Raw genomic sequence first — 6018 nt, 5'->3', positions numbered from 1 at the left:
TCAAACTTTACTTGAGAGATCATTTGGAGGGAGATAAGCACCCAGGAGCAGTCATGTTTTGGTGGCTTATTACTGGGACGCTCAGCTCCAGTACTGTTTCTCCGAATGGGATTTCTGGAGCAAAGGAGGAAAGGTTGCCGCCTTCTACGCTGTCCTCATCCTCCGTCTGCTCTGCGACATATTCCTGTTTGGCAGCCATGCTCTCTCTAATGATCTCATCTGTCCATTGCTCGTTGTCATTTCTAATTTTAATCTTCCCAGTAAGTTCTGCTCCAAAATCCACAAAGCTGCATGTGCTTCTTGAGTCAATGAAATAGTACAAAACCAAGAAAATCCTAATAAATTCTACTCCCCATTCTTCTGACTTACCTGCCCTTGAGGACTTATTCGTAATAGCTTGATTTTTTTTTCTCAGACCTTTCTCTACATATACATGAAAGGTATTTTTACTAGAATGAAAATATTACTTAGTATTTTACCTTTCTTATTTCAAAATTCATGGTGAATATTCAGCCAGAGTAAGACATGGAACTAATACTTGAAATAATTACTCATGTCGGTCACCATTTCACTGAAGTATGTTAGCACAGAAGAGTATACATATTAATAACTTTTTATGAAGAAACATTTTTATCAAGAAACATCCTCATATAGACATTATCAAGATCAAAATATATACCATTACATTACATCTCAAAGGCCTAGATCATAGGCCACCTGCACCATCAACCTTCCCAATGTCATTAACATTTGGTGTCTTCCACCATACATCGGATTTGCAACTTTTTTGGCTATATAGACCTTTGTGTGTCTTGATTCTATTCAACATTGTGTCTCTGAGATTCACCATGTAGAATGATATTTTCACTAGTATATAATGTTCTATTGTATGAATAAAATACACCTGATCCATTCATTCTGCTAGTAATAGGAATTTGATTATTTCCAGCATGGGGCTGATACAAATGCTGCTTTGAATGGTCTTATTCACATATACTAGTACATTTCTATTAAGTGTATATCTAGAAGCAGAATTGCTCAATTCATAGAGTAGGTACATAGTCAGTTTCATAGATCTGTCAAACTATTTGCTAATGTATATAACAATTTATACTTCTGCCAACACTGTATAAAAAACCAGCAGCCACTTCACATCCTTACCAACACTAGTTATTGTCGATATTAGTTATTTCACTCTAGTTCCTCTGGTGAGCATCTTATTTTGGCTTTATTTTCGATGATCCAAGCATCTTTTTATATGCTTATTTGCATTTTTATGTGATGCACCTGTTCATTCTTGTGAATTTTTTATAAGATTGTTCTATTTGTTTTCCTCTATTCTTTTTATATCTGGAAAAAATCTTTTGTTGAATATATGTATTGCAGATATAGTTTCCTACACTGGTTTACATTCTCATATTTTAGTGCAAAAGTATTGAGTGTATTGAAATTAAATTCATCAGTATTTTCCTTTGTGGTTAATGAACTGGTCCCTGTTTAAGAAAGGATACTGATCTTCCAGAGGTGTCTTCTGGAGTGTTTTCTCTTTGAATTTGTTAATCAGATGTACAGTCCAACTGGTATTACTATTTATATTTGATGACATAGAGGTCACAATTCATTTGTTTATTTGTGGATATCAAATTAATGTAACAGTAAGGTTTTTTTTTTTTTTTTGATTTGTAATCAGCAGAGGTTTGTGGAGCTCATGCTCTGGAGGCTGGGAAGTCCAAGAACGCGGTGACTGACGAGGGCCTTCAGGCTGCATCTGATCATGGCAGACGGCGTCACATGGCAGAGTGCAAGCGGCTCGCTCAGGCCTCTCTCCCTCTTCCTTTTTCCTTTTTTCTTTACCTCCCCTCCCCAAGAAACCTTCTGTTTAGGGAATGGAGACTCCATGCATTTCCTAAGTGCAATTTTAGGAGAACAGTGATTCTTCCCACCATACCCACCCTCCCACCCCCTCCTCCCTCTCCCATCCCCAGTCCCATTCTCCACTAAGATCCATTTTCAATTAACTTTATACACAGAAGACCAACTCTATACTAAGTAAAGTTTCAACAATTTTCACAGAAAAACAAACAAACAAATAAACAAAAAACTGTTCCTCAACAGTGGAGACAAGGGCCTAACGTTTAGGGTTTTTTTTATTTTTATTTTTATTTTTATTTTTTTTGACAGGCAGAGTGGATAGTGAGAGAGAGAGACAGAGAGAAAGGTTTTCCTTTGCCGTTGGTTCACCCTCCAATGGCCGCCGCAGCCGGCGCGCTGTGGCCGGCGCACCGCGCTGATCCGATGGCAGGAGCCAGGTACTTATCCTGGTCTCCCATGGGATACAGGGCCCAAGCACTTGGGCCATCCTCCACTGCACCCCCTGGCCACTGCAGAGAGCTGGCCTGGAAGAGGGGCAACCAGGACAGAATCCGGCGCCCCGACCAGGACTAGAACCCGGTGTGCCGGTGCCGCAAGGCGGAGGATTAGCCTCGTGAGCCATGGCGCCGGCCTAACGTTAAGTTTTAAAAGGTCATCCTTCCTTCCACAGTATTGCAGTGATACCTCTGTCATAACTTGAGACCCTGTGTGCGCATCTGAGAGTCTGTTTCTGTACACCCCATCACCACCACCACGGATCCAGTGGTAAAGCCTCGTGCAGACGTCTCACCATTTTAAACACTGTAACGTTGAAATGAGTGTTGATACCTAGTGGTGTAAGACCTTAAATTTGCTTTAGTTCTCCAAGAAGCCCACTAGGAAGGGAGAGATGCCTTTGTTAGGTGTCCAGCATTATGATGAAAAACAGACAACAGAAAGGTAACCATGCCTGTTTTTGCTGAACCATTTGAGGGTAAATTACCGACATAATAGCCTAAATACTTCAGAACATGCCTAAGAACCTCAGTGTAGTCATCAACTTCAATAAGGTATAATATATGTAGAATATTTTGATTAAATCTATCATCTGTATTCCAACTCTGTCCAAAAATACCCTTTACAGTATATGTATTCCCCATCTTTGATGGTAGGATCTAATCTAGAATGGGATGGAGTATTACATGTAGTTGTCCTGTCTTCTCAGTCTCCGTGCATCCAAAGCGTTTCCACAGTGTTTTAAAGGCTGTTAGTCATTAATATTTTTGTCTGATGTTTTCTGGAGATATCACATTCAGATTATGAATTCTTCACTGGAATACCGAGGAAGCGATGCGTTCTTAGAGCACCTTTATTTGTAATACCAATCTTGCTTACCTGCTCACACTATCGTCCAGTTTCTCCTTAAATCACTTTTGCTTTTACTTCCCCTTTTCAATGAATAAGCAGTATATTTTGGATACTTTAAAATAAAGTAAATTTTGTGTTTCTAATCGAAGTTCTTTCCTAGATTTAGCGTGCATTGATAATTTCTGACTAATCAGATTTTTACGATGATGACTTTCCAGCATTCAAACAGGAGGATTTTTAATTTTTTTTCTACCTTTTCCTTCCTTCCCATTTAAGGGTTTAACTGGCCCTGGATCACAAGTCCAGAACTAAAAATAACAATTTCATTTCAAGCCTTCTGTTCTGTGGTATTACTGAGATTAGCACAGAGCTAGTCGCCAAGCCAGTGTGAGCTCACGATTCTCCATTATACTGTTTTCAGTACCATTTCTCAGTTTGTTTTAGGTATGATTCTTGGAAAGATCATTCCAGTGGATTTTAAACTTTTTGGCCCAACCTGACAGTTTTTGTCCCTTGAGGTTGCCCTTACAGCTATTCCTATTTGACTTGCTGTTTGATATTTTTGATTTCATTCTTCCATATCATTTCATAATTACTGTTCAGTTAATTTGGCTTCCTGTTTCTCCATTCCCTTATATTTTAAGGTACATTAAAGTGTTTATTTTGTCTCTTTTCCAATTCTTACTAGTTTTAGAAATTTCTAAGGGCTTTAAGAATACAAAAAAAAACATTTTCTATTTATTTTAACAATCACAACTCAACATATTCTTCATTTTATAAAAGATAAACACCATCAGGACAATCTACATCCCCAAAGCCACTAAGATGAACTCCGTAATACTTACAGCCTTGATCTATTCCCAGCTGTAAGAAAGTTTATCTTAGGTCCCCTCTCCCCAGTTCCTGCAGGTTTTGACCCATCCAGACTTTTCTGGGGAATTTAAAACATTTAGCTTCAGTCCATCATTTAGTTTTCTCTGTTTGAAAAATTTATTGTGCGCCATTATATTCTTTCTTTTTTTTTAACTTTTTAAAAAAATATTTATTTATTTGAAAGGCAGGATTACAGAGAGGCAGATGCAGAGAGAGGGAGAGAGGTCTTCCATCTACTGGTTCAGTCTGTAAATATCCACAATGGCCGGAGCTGTGCTGATCCGAAGCCAGGAGCCAGGAGTTTCCGCTGGGTCTCCCACATGGGTGTAGGGCCCCAAGGACTTGGACCATCTTCTACTGCTTTCCTAGGCCACAACAGAGAGCTGGATTGGAAGTGGAACAGCCGGGACTCGAACGAGCGCCCATATGGGATGCCAGCACTGCACTCCACAGCACCAGCCCCCATTATGTTCTTTCTTCTTCATAATTTCCTATCTTGAAAACTTCATTCTGCTTTGATTGTACTTGTTTAGTTATAATCACACTTGATTTGATCACATGCTTATGTAATTTGGGTAGAGTCTAAAATAGACATTTGCTAATCAAAAATCTTTTTTCTTGAAGAGATGAATTTCGTCTTTGCTGTGTAATAGACTTTTAGATCTGTTCTCTTCTCAACCAGTATTACTAATGAGAAGTCCGATACTAGTCTGTTTTCCCCTTCTGTGCAGCATCTAACATGTTTTCATTTTCCTTGGAATTAGAGATTTCACCAGCATCTGTGTGTCTGTGTGTGTGTGTATGTGTATTTCCTCTAATTCCAGTGAGATGCATTGAATCCTTTCAATATTTCACTCATTTTCCTGACATGTGTGTATCGAAGGTCCTTTCCCCCACTTAATGTTGTATTATTGTTCAGAATTTTTCTACAGTCAAACCCCTCCACCTGTAAATAGATGAGTGGCCTTTCTCCTGGTCTTGGTTGGGGTCAGCTTTAAATCACGTCCTTCAAACAATCTTCACAAGGGTCCAGAGAGCCCCCCTGCCATTTCCTCTCCTCTATGAAATCCTCTCACTACCTGGTTAATGCCACTCTTAGGACCATTGGTTGCTATTCTCACCCTGTCTTTTATACTACCGTGTCTGTTTAAGTTTGCAGGAGTTGATATTGGAATGAACCAAGGCCTTCAGCAACCAGCTAGTCAACCAAATGCTGCTGCTTCTATAGGGATGTACTCGGCTCCCCACCCAGGAGACAGCGGCTTGAGATATTGCCCCATGCCAACACAGAGTACCTCGTAGCGCCATTTCAGCAGGAAGTAGCTCTAAACACAGATCATCGTCCCTCTACCCCTCCTGGACTTTTGGGACTAATGTAATCCCATACAACTCCTGCTTTATGAAAAGCAAAAGGGGGGAGGGGAATGTTAGTAAAATGGCGAAGTCTTATCTATGGTAAGATCTACACTCCGACACCATCTTAGGCTCTAGCCCCCGACACCATTGTTGGAAGCTAGGTGACCACATGGTCAAACCATTGGTGTCAGCCTCTACCCCCACCCTAATGGGATTCGCTGCTCCTACTTCCCTGCCTGGCCACCCACCCCAGTAAAATTTGAAAAGGACCTATTCCTGAACACGTGGCTCTCTTTCTCTCTGTATCCTGAGCTCTGTCTCTCTGTCTCTGGGATCTCTCTCTTATGCTCTCCTTCTCCCTCTTTTCCTTCTTCACCCCTTCCCTCCGGCCTGTCGGGTTTCCCCCAGTAAACTCTTTCCCTTAACAAAATATTTTGGGGGCCGGCGCTGTGGCGCAGTGGGTTAATGCCCTGGCCTGAAGCGTTGTCATCCCATATGGGAGCCGGTTCGAGTCCCGGCTGCTCTTCTTCCAATCCAGCTCTCTGCTAAGGCTTGGGAAAGCAGTAGAAG

This window comes from Oryctolagus cuniculus, chromosome 10, assembly GCF_964237555.1.
Source record: "Oryctolagus cuniculus chromosome 10, mOryCun1.1, whole genome shotgun sequence".
Taxonomy (NCBI): Eukaryota; Metazoa; Chordata; class Mammalia; order Lagomorpha; family Leporidae; genus Oryctolagus; species Oryctolagus cuniculus.
This window is presented reverse-complemented; position numbering follows the sequence as displayed.